Source organism: Barbus barbus (assembly GCF_936440315.1).
Source record: "Barbus barbus genome assembly, chromosome: 34".
Lineage (NCBI taxonomy): Eukaryota > Metazoa > Chordata > Actinopteri > Cypriniformes > Cyprinidae > Barbus > Barbus barbus.
In genome coordinates, this window is record NC_136762.1 from 22,469,829 (window position 1) to 22,491,535 (window position 21,707).

The 21,707-nt window shown below is 38.4% G+C and overlaps 1 pseudogene across 1 annotated transcript in view; it reads right to left on the reverse strand.

The window, feature by feature from the left end:
- LOC306854123 (conserved oligomeric Golgi complex subunit 6-like) overlaps positions 1-21,707 on the reverse strand; it is a 48,995-nt pseudogene that overhangs the window by 9,439 nt on the left and 17,849 nt on the right. Inside the window, exons 6-17 of the transcript in view lie at positions 21,260-21,388; positions 20,060-20,151; positions 18,987-19,051; positions 18,624-18,715; positions 18,317-18,434; positions 17,029-17,160; positions 16,530-16,697; positions 16,305-16,411; positions 10,083-10,136; positions 9,625-9,704; positions 3,511-3,637; positions 3,371-3,431 (exon numbers count right to left, since the gene is read on the reverse strand). The product of the transcript in view is annotated as a conserved oligomeric Golgi complex subunit 6-like (transcript). The remainder of the gene's footprint in view (positions 1-3,370; positions 3,432-3,510; positions 3,638-9,624; positions 9,705-10,082; positions 10,137-16,304; positions 16,412-16,529; positions 16,698-17,028; positions 17,161-18,316; positions 18,435-18,623; positions 18,716-18,986; positions 19,052-20,059; positions 20,152-21,259; positions 21,389-21,707) is intronic.

The following is a 21,707-nucleotide window of genomic DNA, read 5'->3' on the forward strand; positions in this document are numbered from 1 at the left end:
AGGTAACACTTTAGAATAAGGTTTCATTTATTAACATTAGTTAATGTATTAACTAACATGAACAAACAATGAACAATGCATTTATTAAACTTTGTTAATGTTAGTTAATGAAAATACAGTTGTTCATTGTTTACTCATGTTAGTTCACACTACATTAACTAATGTTAACAAACACAATTTGTGAATTTAATAATGCATCAGCAAATGCTGAAATTAACATTAACTAAGATTAATAAATGCTGTAGAAGTATTGTTCATTCTCAGTTCATGTTTACTAATGTTGTTAACTCCATATTCTCACTATATCATACTATAGATTTTTTAGTCCCACTTAACATTAAGTGGCCTTAACTACCATGTACATACATTTGAATTAATAATTTGGTACAATGCACTTATTGTGTACATATATGTTTTTACATTGTACTTATAATTAAAAAAATACCTGCATGTAATTACATCTGTAATTCATTTTTGTATTTACATTTATAGTTACAACACTGTTGACCATTCCCTTACATCTTAACCCACCCTTAAATCTACCCATACCACCAAACCTGTCCCTAACCTTACCCATATTCCACCTCAATAGCAGCAAAAATGATTTGCAATACAATATGAACACAATAAGTACATTGTACGGGAACCAGATGAGTCCTCTGCACATTCTGACTTTGTTGCAGCCTGGAATTAAACTGCTGGTTTCGTCTGGCCAGAGGAGAACGATGGAGTTTTGGTTCCTTCAACACACTATTTTCCTGTTTAATACTGTAATGCTGATTTGACACAATCTGTATTGTAAAAAGCGCTATATAAATTAAAAAAGGTAACACTTTATTTTAAGGTGTCCTTGTTACACATTACATGTATTTAATATTATGATAACAATTAAATATGCATAATTACATGCAAGTAACACTAAACCAAACCTTAAAGGATTAGTTCACTTTTAAAAAAACTTTTGCTGATAATTTACTCACCCGCATGTCATTCAAGATGTCCATGTCTTTCTTTCTTCAGTCGAAAAGAAATTAAGGTTTTTGATGAAAACATTTCTCCATATAACGGACTTCATTGGGACCCAAACGGTTCAAGGTCCAAATGAAAGTTTCAGTGCAGCTTCAAAGGACTTTAAACGATACCAGACGATGAATAAGGGTCTTATCTAGCGAAACGATCGGTCACTTCAAAAATAAATAAAAAAAGTTTAAGTTTTATAAGCACAAATGCTCGCCTTGCTCTGTTCTGTGATGCGCGTTCGTGACGTCACGTAATACGCAATTACGTTGAAAAGGTCACGGTTGACTTTGGCGGAAGTACCGAGTCAGTGTTTACAAATGTGCGGAAGGAGGACCATATACACATATTGAAATGTCTTTGTGTCAGTTTATCGTTTAAAATGCCCATTTCGTGTGCGTATCCTGGGTGTTTTAATATTAAAAAGCCTACTGACTCGGTACTTCCGCCTAAGTCAACCGTGACCTTTTCCACGTAATTGCGTATTACGTGACGTCACGAACGCGCATCACAGAACAGAGCAAGGCGAGCATTTGTGCTTATAAAACTTAAACTTTTTTATTTATTTTTGAAATGACCAATCGTTTCGCTAGATAAGACCCTTATTCGTCGTCTGGTATCGTTTAAAGCCCTTTGAAGCTGCACTGAAACTGTCATTTGGACCTTGAACCGTTTGGGTCCCAATGAAGTCCATTATATGGAGAAATGTTTTCATCAAAAACCTTAATTTCTTTTCGACTGAAGAAAGAAAGACATGGACATCTTGGATGACACGGGGCTGAGTAAATTATCAGCAAAAGTTTTTTTAAAAGTGAACTAATCCTTTAATCCTAACCCTAACCATAGTAAGTACAAGTAGTTAATTAATATTACTCAGTACTTAAATGTATAATTACACTGTAACAAGGACACCTTCAAATAAAGTATAACCAAAAAATATATATATTTGATGCAAGTAGATAGTAGTTAATGCTACTTAATATAAAGTCAAGACCAGACATTTTTTTGTTTATATTTTGTCTAAGGTCTCAATAAATTGTGCCATTTAAAAAAATATGATTTTCTCACTGTTATGTCATATGTCAGGCTTTTCCGGGTAAAATGTACGTATTACACCACTGCACTTCAGTGCTTGAATACTTTTTGCAACCATTGAATGTAGAAAAAGCAAGCGCTTTAGAAACCTACTCAGACTGACCCTGCACCGCACACAAAATGTTTCCAGTTCAGATGATGTGTTGCAGAAGCTGTGCGATAACCAAAATGGGTTTCCGTGCCTCCCACAGATGTGATCTGGGCTAAAAATAGTCATCTATATTCATAACCCATTTCACAGTACCCCACACCACAGTGTCGCACTTGTACTTCACTTGACTTTGCTTTTCGCTAGCTGAAAGCCTCGAGCTGAATGCGAGGCATGTGAGGGGCGTCTTGGCTACGGGCACCGCAGGGAGAGTCCCTTTAATGCGGCCATGTGACACGCTCAAAATATTCCACCAGATGAGAGGCCATGTGGCCCCCAGCGAGTCTCACACACTGAATTCACAGTAGTCTCCTCACATCCTAATGGTCTTTAACTGTCACCCTTCACTTCTGCAAGGCCTTACTATTCTGTCTGCTTCCATTTCAGAACTGGTACAAATTTCTATTAATAGTCTGAGAGTAATACTGCTTTTTTCTCCACTGTTTTTCAGTGTTCTGCTAAATTTAGTTGACAAACGAGCACTGGCAGGCGTTTTGTCGGCAATTAAATGATGGCGTGACTGCCCATTGGGCCGCTGACATGAAAGCACCATTGTCTGAGAGAATGCGTTCGACTTTCTCCCCATTGGTCAACTTCTCCGCTGGGTGGCCGCAAAATTTCATTTAACTATCTCTTTCAAAAGAGGCTGAGAGGGAAAAAAATGTGAGACAGACAAGTCTGTGAACTTTTAAGTGTGTATTTTAATGCAGTTAAAAAAAAAAGATTTAAAGAAGACAGAGCTGTTTCTGATTACCGACTGATGCTGAGTCATATCAGGCCTATGTGGCGGTGAACGAAAAAGCCCCTGTGTATGTAATGTAATGACTGTATTTATATTTCAGTGCATGTGAATCTGTATGTGGCAATGAAATGGTCTATAGTTTGCTTCCCTGGGCCTGCTAGTGGGCATTTCCATTCACATGGGAAGGAAAAATAAATATTTTTCTCTCAGTGTGAGCTGTCCTCTCCTCTACTCTGGCAAACAGCAGCGTCTGCAGAGCAGAATTTGAGAAATCAAGACTGTGTATATACTCTGTATATACTCATTATCACTGGAGTGTCTTTATTTCACATAATTAACTATTAACAATGATAAACCCCTCCCATCACCAGACGAGTATTTGAATATGGTCTTGTCTTGTGGCCAGAATTCAGTGTCAGGCCCAGGACACTGAGTGTGGAAGTCAAATCCTTGCTTGTCACAGTTTGTAGGGTGTGTGCGGCACATTTCAGGACAGCAGGGTCTGTACCTGCTGTGGGGTTCTGTGCAGGACAGACTCTGCATCTTTATAGACGTTTGTAGGGTTGGTGACACCTTTGTACACCTCTCCATATGCACGACACACCAGCTCTGTGGACTGTTTGAAGATCTGCTCCCTGTAAGTGAGAGAGAGAATCATTCTGAATACTTTGTTTACACTGAATGTGTAAATTACTTTGTTTACACTGAATGTGTAAATTTTTACACATTCAGTTTGAGTTAACTTATATTAGATACAGATCACATTACAGTATTCATGTCACACTGTTGATTTCACTGTAATTAAATAAAATGGACAACACCATGAATTTATTGTAGCAAACTACACTTTCATGTATCATATTAGACGGACACAAGAGTTTCCCAAATAATAAAACGAGTAGCCGTTGAAACCTTTAGTAAATTAGTAAATAAACCGGTCAAGGCTAACTTGACAACTGTATTTTACATTTTGTGACTGAGCAAACTAAGTGAATCAAAACAACTTCATAGATAAATGACTAGGAACACTTCGGTAGCCATAACTTGGTGCTGTTTTGGTTCTTGAGGGTACTTCCGTTGATCTGGGTTCTTGGAAACACATCACACATGAATCGCCTAACTGAAAACTACATAAACTGGTCCGAATATTGCTGGATGAGTGAGCAAATACAGTAGAGCCACACAAAACACTGATCTGGATTCAGTTTAGGACTACTGTAACACTGCCCTCTACAGATGCACTTCTGCTAAAACAGCTACGCATATGTATAATACTGCAGTCTTAATGGTAAATAAGCAATTAACTTGCATGTGAACCTTTATCTCATACATAAATAGGCCTCATATCAAATGAAAAATAAAATGTGACATTTATTCACTCTCAAGTTGTACCAAACAAGTCAAAACATTCCATTGAAACACAAAATGCTGCTCTCCATGCGATTACAATGAAAACGACTGCAAACTTCATAAAGGATGCAAAAGCACCATAGAATTACCATGAAATACATTATAAATTATAAATGTATTTCATACATCTTCACTTTACACACCGGCCACTTTATAAGGTGCATTGCCTTTTTAACTGCCTTAATTCTTCATGCCACAGATTAAGCAAGGTGCTGGAAATATTTTTCAGAGATTTTAGTCCATTTTAACATGATAGCATCACACAGTTGCTGCAGATTTGTCTGCTGCACATCCATGATCCCCAGTTCCACCACATCCCAAAGGTGCTTTATTGGATTGCGATCTGGTGACTGTGGCTGAAGCTATTTGAATATAGTGAACTCACTGTCATCATCAAGAAGCCAGTTGAGATTGAGTTTTGTGACATGGTGTGTCATCCTGATGGAAGTAGCCATCACAAGATGGGTCAGGAGGTGCAGTCAGAATTTGATCATGAAGGGATGGACATGGTCAGCAACTATGTGCAGGTTGTGCTGGTTAAACAATGCTCATTTGGTACAAAGAGGCCCAAAGTGTGCCAAGAAAATATCCCCCACACAATTACACCACCGCCAGCATGAACCATCGATACAAGACAGGATGGATCCACGCTTTCATGTTGTCAAATGTCTCAACAGAAATAGAGACTCATCAGTCCAGGCAACCTTTTTACAATCCTCTGCGGTCCAATTTTGGTGAGCCTGAGTGAACTATAGTCTCAGTTACCTGTTCTTAGCTGACAGGAGTGGCACCTAGTGTTGTCTTCTGTTGCTGTAGCCCATCTGCTTCAAGGTTCAACGTGTTGTCCGTTCAGAGATGCTCTTCTGCATACCTCGGTTGTACCGAAGGTTTATTTGAGCTACTGTTGCTCTTCTATAAGATCAACCAGTCTGGCCATTCTACTCTCACATCAACAAGCCATTTTTGCCCACATATCAGCAGTGTCACGGTACGCCCCCAGGAATGGCGTGGAAAGACGAGGTCAGGGTCCAAATGCAGGTAAGGCTTTTAATAATATAAACTGAGGCCAACACGGCACAACAAACACTTCAAGACAATGGTAGATAACATGGCAAGACAAGTAACAAATATAGTACGAACCCACACCGAGTGGTGGGAGAGGGGAGACTAAATAGTCTGTGACAAATGGGGAACAGCTGTGGGTGTACAGAGTGTGATGATGATGCGGCAGGTGTGTGTGATATGGCAGGTGTATGTGATATGGGAGATGAGTCCGGGAGAACGGGAGATGGCGGCCTCCTGTGGGGCCAGGGAGAAGTACAGGACCCGGACTCGTGACACTACCCCTCCCCTAAGGAACGGCTTCCAGACGTTCCACCAACCGCAAAAGTCTGGAGGGAGGTGGAACCGGGGGATGGTGAAACAGGGGGAGGGATGGCGGGCCAGGTCCGTGTGGAGACAGAGGCCGAGCAGGAGACCGGGGCGGATTCGGAGGGTTGGACCAGGGAGACTCCAGCCAGACAGGAACTCCAGCGAACGGCCAGGGTGGGACCGGAGGAACAAACCAGGCAGGCACCGCCGCCTCGGGAGCGCTGAGAGCGAGACCAGCTGTCTCGGGAGCTTCGTGAGCGAACGCCGCGCTCTCGGGAGGAACGGGAGCGATCACAGCTGTCTCGGGAGTTTCGTGAGCGAACGCCGCACTCTCGGGAAGAACGGAAGCGAGCACAGCTGTCTCGGGAGGAACGTGAGCGAGCACAGCTGTCTCGGGAGGAACGTGAGCGAGCACAGCTGTCTCGGGAGCTTCGGAAGCGAACTCCGCGCTCTCGGGAGGAACGTGAATGAGCACAGCTGCCTCGGGAGCTTCGTGAGCGAACGCCGCGCTCTCGGGAGGAACGTGAGTGAGCACAGCTGCCTCGGGAGCTTCGTGAGCGAAAGCCGCGCTCTCGGGAGGAACGGGAGCGAGCACAGCTGTCTCGGGAGCTTCGTGAGCGAACGACGCGCTCTCGGGAGGGTCTGAAGTGAGCTCCGCTGCCTCGGGGACAACATCAGCGGGCGCCGCCGCTTTGAAGAAGCCTGAAGTGAGCTCCGCTGCCTCGGAGACAACATCAGCGGGCGCCGCCGCTTTGAAGAAGCCTGAAGTGAGCTCCGCTGCCTCGGGGACAACATCAGCGGGCGCCGCCGCTTTGAAGAAGCCTGAAGTGAGCTCCGCTGCCTCGGAGACAACATCAGCGGGCGCCGCCGCTTTGAAGAAGCCTGAAGTGAGCTCCGCTGCCTCGGGGACAACATCAGCGGGCGCCGCCGCTTTGAAGAAGCCTGAAGTGAGCTCCGCTGCCTCGGGGACAACATCAGCGGGCGTCGCCGCTTTGAAGAGGCCTGAAGTGAGCTCCGCTGCCTCGGGGACAACATCCGCGGGCGCCGCCGCTAACTCTACCCTGAGGCCCGAGCCGCTCATCCACAGAGCCAAGTTAATGTAACTCTCCAGCGACTCCTCGGGGTCCCAGTAGGGCATCAGGGTTTTGAAGGGCTCGGCCAGGCCTCCGTGAAAGAAGACCATGAGGCAGGTCTTCTCCAACGCCGTCTGCCGAGCCAATCCTCTGAAGTCCCTGACGTAATCCTCAATGCTCCGGTCTCCCTGGCGGATGCCAAGCAACCTTCCTGCTGGACCCATGATTGGTGGGTTCGTTCTGTCACGGTACGCCCCCAGGAATGGCGTGGAAAGACGAGGTCAGGGTCCAAATGCAGGTAAGGCTTTTAATAATATAAACTGAGGCCAACACGGCACAACAAACACTTCAAGACAATGGTAGATAACATGGCAAGACAAGTAACAAATATAGTACGAACCCACACCGAGTGGTGGGAGAGGGGAGACTAAATAGTCTGTGACAAATGGGGAACAGCTGTGGGTGTACAGAGTGTGATGATGATGCGGCAGGTGTGTGTGATATGGCAGGTGTATGTGATATGGGAGATGAGTCCGGGAGAACGGGAGATGGCGGCCTCCTGTGGGGCCAGGGAGAAGTACAGGACCCGGACTCGTGACAAGCAGTTTCTGAAATCTTCAAACCAGCCTGCCTGGCACCAACAATGTTGCAACACTCAAAGTCACCTTTCTTCTCCATTCTGAAGCTCAATTTAAACTTCAGCAAACTGTCTTGACCATGTCTGTGCATTAGTCAGCAGTTTAACAGGTGTTCCTAAAAAGTGTCCGGTGAGTGTATATTGCTATATTTCTTCGGAAGCCATCTGGGTTTGTACAATAAATAAATTATTATCAGTGAATAATAGTCATTACTCACTGATAATCTTTCATTCTGGAGAGCTGTTAATCAGTGAGGAACTGGATCAAGATAAATCTGATAACAGGATCAGTCAGATCCACAAACAAATCATTCAGAAGAGTTTTGTGAATTGGATCCAACAATTCACTACTATACCCGACCCAAAAGAACAATTCCTATATGAATCAGACATGAAAACGTGGGCAAACATCTAAATTTTCAGCAAAAACTACTTCATGAAGTTAAAAAACAATGCAAGGCTGATTAAATAATGGCAGAATTTTCATATTTGGTTGATCTCTTTAAGATGAAATGTACAGGACAAAATTATGTGTGTGCAAACGGATCCATCTCTATTTAGTTTGTCTTTGTATCTCATGCAGAGTTCAGTCACGTCACGTGCGGCGTGTTTATGTGTGGGAGAGATAGCTAGAAAGAGAGAGAGAGAAATGGACCAGGAGCTAATTAGTTGTGCCAAGCCTGTGCACGAGTCCATCTCCATTAATAGAGAACATTAACCTGAGGGACAGTGAGTGCTCCTCAAGCCTGTTACATTTCCCAGTAACAATGTGACTCAGTGTGTGCGGCTCTCTACCACTCAAATAGCAACATCACACTGATGTGCTGATGCTAAAAGCACCAACTACAAGGAAGAGGGGGAAACAAGAACCATGACAAATGCACGAGAAACCTCTCATGCTCATCAACGCTTCGTTAATGCAATGACGGCAGGATCGATTTTACAGACAAAAACCTTATTTATTTAGGTTGGATGAGTAATAAGAAATCATGTAGCTAGCTAAATGATAGCTAGTAAACAAATGCATGTGACAAAAAATTGAGACAAGAACTGAAATGTTGTTCAGTTAAATTGTATTTGAGGATTGAAAATGTGATGTGTACTTTTACAAAAAATACAACATTTTAAAGGGGCAATATTCTACGCTAGCAATAGACTGAAATTGCCAGTTCCACTTAAGATGAACTTAAATTTAAGTGTAAAATACCAATAAAAATATATATATTTTTATTGTTAATTTACACTACCATTCAAAAGTTTGGGGTCGGTAAAGATTTTTACATGTTTCTGAAACAAGTGTCTTATAGTTACCAAGGCTACATTTATTTGATCACGAATACAGTTTAACTCTCCTATTTTAATTTATTTTAAAGTCTCATTTATTCCAGAAATGGCAAAGTGGAATTTTTAGAAATAATTCTAATATGCTGATATGGAACTCAAAAAACATTCTGAAAAGAATATGTTGAAAACAGTTGTGCAACTTAATATTTTTTTGTAGAAAAACCTTTCATGATTCTTTGATGAATAGAATGTTCAAAAGCACATCATTTATCTGACTTTTTTCTTTTTACAACATCATTAACGTCTTTACTGTCACTTTTGATCAATTTAATACTAAATAAAAGAATGCAATTCTTAAAGTTTCTTATTGACTCCAAACTTTTGAACTGTAGTGTATTTGGAAATATTATTGTAAAGTGTTACACTGAGGTTTTCATGAATGATTTCTTCCCTCTCAGACTTAGAATTAAACATGCTGTTTTGAAATTGTACTTATATACTGTATATAAATTGCCTCTGATGGATATCTACAGTATTATGGGCTTTTTTTGTCAATTTTATAGGTTAATATCCCCAGTCCTACTTTATTTTCATTGTATGGAGGAGAGCAGCTTAGAGATTTTGCATCTACTTTTGATTTCCACAAAAGAAAGAAAGTTATACAGGTTTGAATTGACATAACATTTTTTGTGAACTTTCTATTTTCCATCATTCTTGAGCTCTTTGTTTATAAAAGAGCAAAAGTGTGTAATTGTAAAATTGTGTTTTGAAACAAAATGCTATATGTTCTTTGCAACTGGCTTTATTATAAGCAGAATGTGTGTGCTAAATGTGAGCTGACTCATACTTGATAGCAGCACTGAGCAGAAAGTTGAGTTGCGGCATCACAAGTGTATCAGGAGAGGACAAATAACGGTCAAACTGGACCTGTGAGTAAAACAGATAAAACAAGAATGTGAAGAAAAGGCTTGATAACACTAAGTACTATCCGGAAGGGATTTGTTTTTATTTAGAATTTTTAACAAAGGACGCCTGTGATTTCATCTAAAAATTTATGTGAAATATGATTTCACCTAGAAAGGTGGTAAAAAGGTCAAAACCACAATGATCTAAAATCAGTTAGATTTAACCAGTTCAGCAGGTTGTGTGAGGATAACACAGACATTTTGAATTCAAACCAGATTAAAAAAAATATATATAAAAACAAAATCATAAATCATAAATTTCATCTGAAAACATTAATTTATCTGACCTTCTGAAGAAAAAGTAGTCCTATTCAAGTAGAACTAAAGAAACAGGTCTCACCATGGCTGTTTTTAAAGATGTGCTGTCCATTCCAGGGAGGTTGGCCAAGGGACCCTAGGAGGGAGAACACAGCAAACCATAAGTGACGAATACACAAATTATTTTCTTCAGCTCCGCAAACTGAGACAGCCTGCGGCACAGATATAACACAAACAAACAAGAGAAAGAATAGGTGCAACAGCTTGTAAACACACGAGGTGAGAGATTTCACATTTTAACCAAATTCGTAGCTGCCATGTGACACTTGAAGAGACCAAAAAAAATTACTGAAAAGAACTGAGTTGACATTTTGTAATGCAGCAATTATTAACTCTCTAATGGCACTATTTTTGCTAGCAAAATTTGCCAATATTTGCTAATGTGAGCACACCTTTATGCTAATGCTAACTAGATTACTTGGTAGTAGGACTGTTCGATATGATTAGCATTAATCATAAATTGTATTACTTATTATTCATTGTTGTCTTCGGTCTAGGAACGTTCAATATATTGGAAAAATATTGGGCCATATTATGTGACTATACTAGAGAGGTTTTTATTTTTTTTATTTTATTTATCAGCCAATACTGGATATACACACGTGGTCAGAATTGTTGGTACCCTTGATAAATATGATAAAAGTAGGCTGTGAAAATTAAACTGCATTGTTAATCCTTTTGATCTTTTATTTAAAAAAAAAAAATCACAAAAATCTAACCTTTCATAGGATAATAAGAATTTAAAATGGGGGAAAATATCATTATGAAATAAATGTTTTTCTCTAATACACATTGGCCACAATTAACGGCACCCTTTTATTCAATAATTTTTGACACCTCCATTTGCCAGTTTAACAGCTCTACATTTTCTCCTATAATGCCTGATGAGGTTAGAGAACACCTGACAAGAGATCAGAGACCATTCCTTCATCCAGAATCACTCCAGATCCTTCAGATTCACAGCTCCATGTTGGTGCTTCTTCTCTTCAGTTCACCCCACTCATTTTCTACAGGATTCAGGTCAGACGACTCATTTTTGTGTTGCTTTTGAAGTGTGTGTTTGGATTATTGTATGGTTGGAAGATCAAAGCATAGCCTTTAATATTTCTAACAGAGTCAGTCACTTATTGATTTTTTTTTTTTTTTTTTATCTGTTGGTATTTGATAGAATCAGTGATGCCATGTGTATAAACAAGATGTCCAGGACCTCCAGCAGAAATATAGGCCCTCAACATAAAAAATACAACAGTATATTTTATTGTACACATGGTGTACTTTTTTATCCCTGTCTTCACCAAACCCATCTTGAGTGTTTGCTGCTAAAAAGCAAATTTTTTAGTTTCATCTGACCATAGAAGCCAGTCCCATTTGAAGTTCCAGTCATGTCTGATAACTGAATATGCTGGAGTTTGTTTCTGGATGAGCTAGGAGAATTTTTCTTGAAACCCTCCCGAACAACATGTGGTGATGTCGGTGCTATTTGACAATTTTTTTAAGGTTTTCTGACCCCGAGACTCAACTGTTTTCTGCAGTTCTCCAGCTGTGGTCCTTGGAGAGTCTTTAGCCACTCAAACTCTCCTCCTCACCGTGCATTAGGACGATATAGACACACATCCTCTTCCAGGCAGTTTCGTAACATTTTCTGTTGATTGGAAATTCTTAATTATTGCCCTGATGGTGGAAATGGGAATTTTCACTGCTCTAGCTCTTTTCTTAAAGCCACTTCAGTAATTTGTGAAGCTCAGTTATCTTTTGCTGCACATCAGAAACATATTCTTTGGTTTTTCTCATTGTGATGATGATTAAGGGCTTTGTTTTACCTCCTATTTATATTTCTGTGAAACAGGAAGCCATAGCTGGATAATTTCATGTTCATAATCGTACTGGAGTGCTCAAAATTGTGAATATGAATGGGAATATACTTCAGAGAAATTTTACTCGGAAGAATTTCTAGGGGTACCAATAATTGTGCCCAACGTGTATTTGAGAAAAACATTTCATGATGAGATTTTCCCCCATTTTCGATTATTTTAGTTCAATGAAAGGTTAGATTTTTGTGATTTCTTTTAAAATAAAAGATCAAAAGGATTAAGAATGCAGGTTTATTTTCAGAGCCTTCTTTGATCATATTTACCAAGGGTGCCAATAATTCTGACCACGTGTGTATGTGTATGTGTGTATATATATATTTGTGATGCCTAAAATACTTGCAGCATTTAAAACAATTTATTTATATCTATTTTTATGTTTTATTTAGACAAAATAGTAATGAACATATATCATACATAATCTTGGCCATTTATTAGTTAACAGCCATAACATTAAAATAATTATCAACTTTGTTTATTAATATATTGCTTTTTCCACCACTTAATAACAGCAATAAACTATGACGGGACATTTATTACACTGTTTTTTACTACAATTAAGTTTTAGACATTTTGAAGTGCTGTAATGCACAACATCTCGTGAAGGCCGGGTGCTTTATTATAAAAATAATAATTCTGATTATGGTTTTAGGAACTTCACATTGTGCCTAACATGCTACTGCAACAGTTTAATGTACAGAGGACAAAGATTCATTATGAGTGTCAAACATCAACAGGATCTTCATTTAGTGTCAAGTGGTCCATTTATTGTACACACAATTTGAAGGGTCATAACAATTTTAAAACGATGCCATCAACATAACAAAGTTGGCTTTTGAGGGCCAAATTCATGAATCATGTCTGTTGTGGGCAGCATGAGCCATATAAAGCGAGACAGGCCGTAATTAACAGCATGAGTGGACATATAAGACATTGATGCAGTAGGCGAGACAGTTGTGCCCTGTGCTGTGGACAGCAGGTGTCCAAAGACGCTTAGTCACACACCAGCCTTTTACGGGGGTGTGTGATGAGGACAGGCGTGGAAATGCCCAGACTGCACTCCTCTGCCAAGACCCACACACAAACCTGTGCTTACTTTCAATGCTTCTGCATTCTTGCCTGTCGTCTGTAATATAACACCTTGCTTAAAGTGCCTGTACATGTCCAAAAGAGTCACAAAGTTGTGGGGTTGTAAACTCCAACGCCCATAAAAGTGAGTATGTTTCACAAGCCGTAGGAACAACATAAAACAGTAACAATTCAAGTCATGATGAAAGTAGTACATTTTTAATTTTGAAATTCAATTTACAAGTTGCTTTAAGTGATTCATAAAAGAGAACGGGCTCATTTGTACTAGTTCATTAGCAGAAGAATCATTCATTTGAGAATCTGACTAGACTGGTCTCACTGTGTTTCTGATTCTCTAAAATAAATGTCTAAAGGTCTTTGCACACTAGTCGAAATTCTTGTCCGAAATATTCACACGTTAAAAATTAAATACAACCTCATGTTGTGTCAATCTATGTGTATCAAAATTTGGATCAGGTTCGATTTTCTGCGTTTTCGCATCCGTAGCAAGCATTTTGATAGGAAAGGATGACGAATACAAAAAAAAAAAAAAAAAAAAAAAAACGTGCACAAAAATTTCGGACTCAGTGTGCAAGAGCCTTAAAAGTGAAAATAAGTTCTAAGAGTCGTTCGTTTGAGAAATGGACTACATTGGTTGCGCTTTATATGTTTGATTCATTAAAAAGAACTGCCTCATTCGTGCCACTTCTACACTGGCTGCACTGTATGTTTCTGATTTACTCAAAAGAATCAGCTCATAAAATTAATTCATTCGAGAATCAGACTACACTGGTTGAGCAGTATGTTTCTGAATCACTAAAAAAGATTGGATCATATGAGTCATTTATTTTGAGAATCAGCCCACACGGGCTGCACTGTACAGTATGTATTAGATTGGCTCAAACAAACAGATTCAGAAACATTCACTCAGATTACGCTGGCTCCACTCTTTCACTAAAATGAAAAAATCAGACTACATAAGTTCCAATGTATGTTTCTGATTCATTAAAAAACAGCTCATGAGAGCCATTCATTGTTCTTAGAAATGGCAAGTAACTTATTCCAATAATCTTTGTTTCATTTACAACAAAAATCAATTTTAACACTGTATAATACGCCATGCAATTTTAGAGAGATGCTGAATGCCCTGAACATAAGCTGTGCGAAGCCAAATCATTAATGAACAACAACAAAACAAAAATAAATAATTAGTCTAATCTGTCTAATCTGTAAATGCACAGGCTGCTGTAAATGTGGACACAGATGTGGAAAGGTAATCGTGTTTACAGAATAAGCTCTATTTTGTGTTCTTTTTCAGTCCCAGGCCATTTCCTGCCATGTGATGAATTTGAGTGAAAATCTGCACTATGTGATTTTATTAATGAGCCTCTAACCGTAGGGTAACCATGGTAGTAAGGTCCAAACAGGAGACATATAAACAATAGAGACTATTCCTGTGAAATGAGAGAAAGATAATAAGGAAGTAATGTGCGCTATTAGTGTGTGCATGTGTGATGGAGGTGATATGAAAGGGGAAAGATGGCCACAAATAGTGTTTTGCAAATGAGAGCTCAAAGATTGAACTGTCAGAAGTTGTCATAAACTTCAAAATACTATTAAAGTAATAAGCCACATCATTCTGCATCTTTCTCATCTTCATCCCCTTAACTGTGGTAAAATAATAATAGTAATAATAACAACAACAAATAGCCTCTCATAGCTTCTTGCTTTTACAAAACAGCAGCAAGAGCAGCTGTTCAATAAATAATTACAATTATAAGTAATAATTATATATTTTTATTATTAACCTTTCATATGTGAATGAAACTTAAAATAATGTAATAAAAGTAATGACCGAAAACAATTCTGGAAATTAATTATTTCACCATGTAATATTGTTCATTAGACAACTTGAAGACTTTACAATTTACATTCACATTAAATGACAAGATATAGCTGAAATTTAAATCAGCTTTGATTATTCAATAAGGATATTAATTGAGTCAGATGAAACTTTCTCTTTTGTAACACGCATTTGCTCTTGTGCCCTTGATAAGAAGCGAAAAACACTAAATGTTCAGGCCGTGATAAAAGCAGCACTAATATAACTGATAATAATAGTAAATGAGCTGCTCTGTGGAGATAATTTCTTTAAAAGCTTTATTTTTGGGTCTTGTCAAACTGAATAATTCATATAATTCCCGTAACGCTGGGAAACTTCTGCAGTTTTAGAGCGGGCGACTGAGCAAAAAGAGAGAAGGAGAGTTGTCTGGATTTTAGCATGTGTCAAACACTGTATTACAGCAGCCAGTTCAAGCTCTATCTATCTATCTATCTATCTATCTATCTATCTATCTATCTATCTATCTATCTATCTATCTATCTATCTATCTATCTATCTATCTATCTATCTATCTATCTATCTATCTATCTATCTATCTGTCTGTCTGTCTGTCTGTCTGTCTATCTAGTACTTAATATGTCCTACATAACTTTAAGTACATAACTGCTCTGACTCTACACTGAAGGATTTTCACCTTGGGAGGATGCACTGTATACAGTCCTTGTCATGTTGAAAAATCAACAACACATGGAATGAGGAGAGGGTAGCATCTACTGTTTTTCTATTACATCACACACTGGTGTGTGAATTCATGACACCACTGATAAAGCACAACTCCCCCGACATCTTCAGCACTCATAAATCCCTGTATAAGAACGTCATGACCACTGAACTTCACTTTGGGAACCAGGCAGTTCTCACTATACTCCTCTCCTAGCGATGCCATACCATTTTGGATGGTTAGATCCAAAAATGACTGGCTTGGTCTCATGAGACCAGAGTATGGATTCCTCTATATTATATAATTTGTAAATATTTAATATTGTGTAAATATGGGACTTGGGAAAAGCAAAATGTGTTTATTGTGCTTTAGTTACAGTGCGTTTTCCAGTGTGGACAACAACCATTGAAAAAAAAAAAATTCACTCTTAATGTGTGTTAAAATTGAAAATAGCATAATCAATAATGGAATTACTACTATGGAGCTCTATAAGATAACATTACCATTATTTAGCTCAAATCAGTTCAGAAAGTCTTCAAAAGAGCTAGAATATAATTGTTCTTTTATAATAGCTTTTTGCTCTTTTTAGAGCATGACAGTAACAACCATAACACATAGTACTAGATTTTTAATATTGGACTGATACCGATACTGAATATTGGATCGCACATCCCTAGCATACCTTTCTATTCAAGAAAAGTTTTTTCTTACCTAATCCTAAGCGGTTTTTGCATTCAATCTCACCTGCTCTGCGGGTGCTGTTGGACACAGCTGTAGATGTGACAAAGCCCAGCTCTGGTCAGCACGAAAGACGCCTGCTCATTGATTAGAGTGTCCAGGTGAGCCTCAATCTAGAGTAAGTGGCCAATAAAAATAAATACAAATGTATTACATTTTAACTCAGCTTGACTCATCACAATTTTAACTTATCTACATAATCATATAATTTATAATTTTATAATGTAACACCTGAAACTCCAGCATTTCTAAGCGTTTGTCTGTGAACTCAAAGAGCGCCAATGTGGTCTTCATCATGTATAGGGAGTTCACCATGTAGGTGGCCATATCTGCTGTGCTCAGGTTACTGGCTGATACCGTGCACAGCTGCAGCAATGGGTCAAGGATGCAGGACAATACCTGAGAAACAGCATTGAGGATGATGGGATTAACAAAAAGCAAAAAAAAACTAAACAAAACTAGTGTATAATATTATCAGTCTACTAGTGTAGTTGATATTATTGCAAACGTATAAACATAAATACAAAAATATTAAGACAACTGATCCATTTCTTGCATGAAAAAAGTAACTTCTTCTACAAAATCATTTAATAAATGTATAATAAATACAGTTGACAAACAAAACAAAACAGAAACAAGTATTTCTTTTTAATATTTTCTTTATATCAGCCACATTCCAGTCACTAAAAGGTGGAAACACACTGGATTTTGCCAAAAAACATGAAGTCACCTGTGCAAAGTCAGCCTGACGGGCATCAAGAAGCAAAACTGATGAATCATGGGAGGCCAAAACCTCCCTAAGGAGAGACAGAGTCTGAGTAAGGGAGGCAGTGGGACCCAGATCAGGAGGTGGAAGCTCTACCTGAGAAAACAAGAAAGCAAGAAGTCTTTTAAAAATCTTGTTTAAAAAAAAAAAAGTAATATATAGTGTATAAATTTCCATTGTGAGATATATTAATATCACAGCGTATAAAGTGCATTTTTTAAAAAAAAAGACACAAAAAGAGCATTTATGTCACCGACACCCTGACAACATGTTTTTAACTCCATACATTCTGACTTTTAAGAGAGGTATTTATGGTTCAAGACCCTCAAAATCAAGCCAGGCATGTCTCACAGCGAGACGCTCAACGGCACCGAGCAACGTCAGGGAGTGATACGTAACGTCCTAAGCCTGAGGTGATTTGATTAGTGTGCTGCTAAGGCGATAATTCTGTCAGAAGCGTAGAGCAGAGGCCATCTTGGTCTGGTTATTGATCCACTTATCAATGAAGTGCTGTTTTCTTTTTGTTTTGTTTTTTTAACTAGCCTGTTCGTGTTCAAGGATATTTGGGGGATAATTTAAAATCCCTGGTGAGAGAATGTGTTTTTTCAGCCTGGTAAAAACCAAATCCAACTGATGAATGACTGTGAGGCACATTTGCGCACATTTGTTATGTTGATCACTACAGAGGTATAGAAGAAGGATGTTGTGTTAGATCGCTTCAATGCTAGTGTATTCTGGGTTGTTTTTAGACAGTTACTAAAGTGTTTTTTTGGGGCTGGTAAAGGCATTGTTTGCTGGTTTACTAAAATAAGAGTTCAAAAAAAAAATCTAAATTTTTTACACCTTTTCAGATATGTGGGAACATTAGAACAAAAGGAGAGATTTGAAAAAAAAAAAAATTGGGATGAGTGAGAGATATTTAAGTATTGTTTGAATACTTTTATAGTATTTATAAATATTTTGATTTGTTTTTTTATATATTAAGTTTCAGTAATCTTGTTATGTGCTTTTGTGTCAGTTTCTGTTTTTTGTAATTATCTATATATGAGTTTAATTTATTTTAATGCTTTAGTGATTTTGGTACTTGAACTTACATATTTTAGTTAGTTGCCAAGGCAAAATTTGTAATTTGTTTAACTTTTTAAGTTTAAGCTTTTTGTTTAATATTTACATTTTATTTTATACTAGCTTTATTTCAATTAGCCCAAAGTTCTAGTTTTATTTAACAAAAACAGCATTGAAAAGTACTTACTTTATCCATGAGGCGACTGGCGTGGAGACTAAGACTATTGAAGAACATCTTCTTACTGAGCATGTGCATCTCATCGATGGTCATCAACAGAGAGGAAACACTGGTACCCATAATGCCACTGAGAGAGAGACTTATGCATAAAGAAAAACTGCAGCATCTTGCAATAGGCTATACCTAAAACTGGATCTATATTTTTGGATCTGTTCTTCAGTAAAAAAAAAAAAAAGAACAATTTGTCTTCCATCAAATGTAGAATAAAATAAAGACAATAAATCCAATAAAGTAATTCACAAAGATGTTTGTGTACCTGATGGTGTGGTGATAGAACTTGAGCAGGTTGGAGAGTTTATACAGAAGAACAGCACCTGGCTCTGCAATGATCACCTGCTCAATTCGCACCTGGTAGAAGAATTAAAAAAAAATAAAAAATCAACAATTCTGTTTTCATTATTCACTGTCGAGTAAGTTAAGAGTTTGTTAAAATATTAATCATTCACATATTATACTACAGTCCCATGGAAAGCACAAAAAATTGATTAATAAAAAAAATATCAAGGAGTTTATGGGACTGAGATATGTTGCAAGCAGAATTTAAACTTGGGCTGCCCATTTGAGCACTAAAGCACAATTATTAACCAACTATGCCACAGCTTCACTGTTTGCATCTCACCTTGAGTGGTCTGCACACTCCTTCAGTGATGTGGCCAACTACTTCCTGCATGTTTTCTTCAACCCCTACACAAACACAGCAGAACAGATTTATCTACAACTCAACTACATTCAGAAAAACAAGTAAACCCCCAACATGGTTTTAACCAGTTCTAAAATGTGTATGGTCTTAAAGGGCTAGTTCACCTAAAAATAAAAATTCTGTCATTAATTACCTTCATGTCGTTCCAAACACGCAAGACCTTCATTCATCTTTAGAACAGAAATTAAGATATTTTTGATAAAATCCAAGAGCTTTCTAACCCTCCATAGACAGCAATGCAACCGAAATGTTCCCAGGCCCAGAAACGTAGTAAGGACATCAGTAAAATAGTCCATGTAACATCAGTGGTTCAACCGTAATTTTACGAAGCTATGAGAATACTTTTTGCACACAAAGAAAACAAAAAAAGACTTTATTCAACAAGTTTTTCTCCTCCGAGTGACTTCCTCTGCTCGTAAGAAAGGTGCAGTGCATGTGTCGTGGTACTCTCGATAATAGTGGAAGATGGTAACCTGGGGGAGAAAAATAGTTGAATAAAGTCTAATAAATTAAAGTGTGAATAAATTAGTTTTCTTTGCACACAATTTTCTGGGCCTGGGAACATTTCACTTACATTGCTGTCTATTGAGTGTCAAAAAGCTCTTGGATTTCATTAAAAATATTTAAATTTTTGTTCCGAAGATGAATGAAGGTTCATCACTGCACAACTGTACAGTGGGTGAATGCATCCATTGATGTAAAAACTGACTTTCAATAAGTGAAATAATTTTCAGTTAAACTTAAATAACGCAATTAAATATGTACCAAAACATATTTAAAATCCAGATTAAATCTATAACAATCAACTGACATTTATTTAATCTTTAGATGCACAGAAAAAAGTTAAGTGATACAAAAATAGGGCACCAGTCAAATGTGACATCCAAACGTAGACAGATTTGTTCATAATGAAAGTAAACTAGTTCTGAACTAGAAAAGCAGTGTATACACTGTGTTTGTGCAGTATTAGATTTAGGTGAAATGACATGTACCTTGCACGGTAACTTGCTTGAGCAAGGCTTCCAGGTGCTCCTTCTCTGAGGCTGTAGCTTGGTGGAGCCAAGCCAACATTTCCCCAACATACCTGGTTGGATGATTGTATATATAAGCATAAACAAAGATAAAAATGCATGGGAACCCATACATAAAATACACACTGCTCAACATGCAACTGCTGATCAACATGCTCAAATGGCCAAAAAGCCAACTGAGCAGAGACTCAATGACAGTCATGAGGGAGTGAATGTACCTGCCAGACCTTAGACTCGAACTTGAAACCTTTAGGTTACAAGTCCGACTCTCTAACCATAAGGCCACGACTTCCCTTAAGAGTGCTTGTGTGAGGGAACTAAAAGATACTTTCAACTCTGGTTTAATCAAATACAAAGCTATTTTGAACTTTAGTGCATGTGTTGAGTGCCTGTGAATGAAGTACACGAAGTACGCATCAGATAGCGTATATTTTGAGCATATTATGTGATGGAAACATCATTAAAAAGCAGCTTGGTGCTGAATTGCACAGTCAGGAACTGAATGGCTAGATGAATAATTATTTGGAGTGTCTTCTAAATTTGTAGTTACATCTAATAGAGTTATAGATTTCCTGAGATTTGAGGCCATCACACAGTCAGCTATCATTAAGTCGGCTTCATATCCTTTAATACCAGACAGCAGGGGAAAGAGTTCTGTTCTGAGAACCACCGCTTCCCACTTTTATCGACGTTCTGCCAAGAACCTCATGTTCTCTCCTCAGGTTCCAAACGGGATGCGGGAGGAGGGCGTTCGAAAGCTTGACAGGGTGCTGGCCTGGAGCGCGTGCGACAATCCATAGATCTCAACAGCCGACCTTTCGTTGAACCTGCACTTAGTAATTCTCTGAAAGAGGAAGCACTTCCCTGCAAGAATCAGGTTGGGTTTAATGTGCTTAGACACTGAATTGGATTTTCAGCTTCGGGAAATGCAGCACATAGAGAGAGCATGGCAGCTCTGCGTGTGAAGACGTTAATCAGCAATGGAGAGGCTTTTAGCTGCTAACAACAGTGTGACCCTCAAAATGACCCCCCAATTATAGCGGTTTGAAGTGATTATTTTTAGCGCGCAGAAGAGAAAATGTCATCCATTGTCTTTCCGCAAGCTTTTGAATGGAATTATTGGGTAGGAGGGTTGGGATGTGCACTTGTCATAGACTCTACCTCATCGGATCATGAGAGTGCATCTCTATGGGTCTCGGGGTGCCGCCTGGTCCTTCACGCGTCAGGGCATCGATAAAGCCTCGGACCACAGCAGACCGCCGAGCCGTTCCAAACTCATCCAGTGTGTACCTGAGAGAATGAAAACAAAGAATAAGAATTAAATATGAATTCAAGAGATCATGGTTTGTCTGGTTAGCATGGCCCTGTTAGCTCATTAGTCGATGTAAATACAAGCTCTGCAGGCAAAAAGGATCTTTCTGTATGAATGCCATTTATAATGAGATGTTTTTCAAAAACAATATTCTAGTTTATTTAAAAAAACTAATAAAAAATGTAATTTTGTGCATCTCTAGTATAAATAAGATTAAATGGGCCACGAAACAAAACAGACATTGCAAGACCTTTGGAACAGCCACTGAAATCAGCAAGAGAAAAATACTTTACATTA